The following is a 253-nucleotide window of genomic DNA, read 5'->3' as shown; positions in this document are numbered from 1 at the left end:
TATAGGTTTCTCAAGAGGCAGGTTAGGTAGCCTGGTATTCCCATCTCTTTCAGGATTTTCCACAGTTTATTGTGATCCACACAGTCAAAGGCTTTGGCATAGTTAATAAAAGCAGAAACAGATGTTTTTCTGGAACTCTCTTGCCTTTTCAATGATCCAGCAGATGTTAGCAATTTGACCTCTGGTTCCTCTGCCTTTTCTTAAACCAGCTTGAACATCTGGAAGTTCAGGGTTCACATATTGCTGAAACCTG

Source organism: Oryx dammah, unplaced genomic scaffold, assembly GCF_014754425.2.
Source record: "Oryx dammah isolate SB20612 unplaced genomic scaffold, SCBI_Odam_1.1 HiC_scaffold_23, whole genome shotgun sequence".
Lineage (NCBI taxonomy): Eukaryota > Metazoa > Chordata > Mammalia > Artiodactyla > Bovidae > Oryx > Oryx dammah.
Note: the sequence above shows the minus strand (reverse complement) of the source record.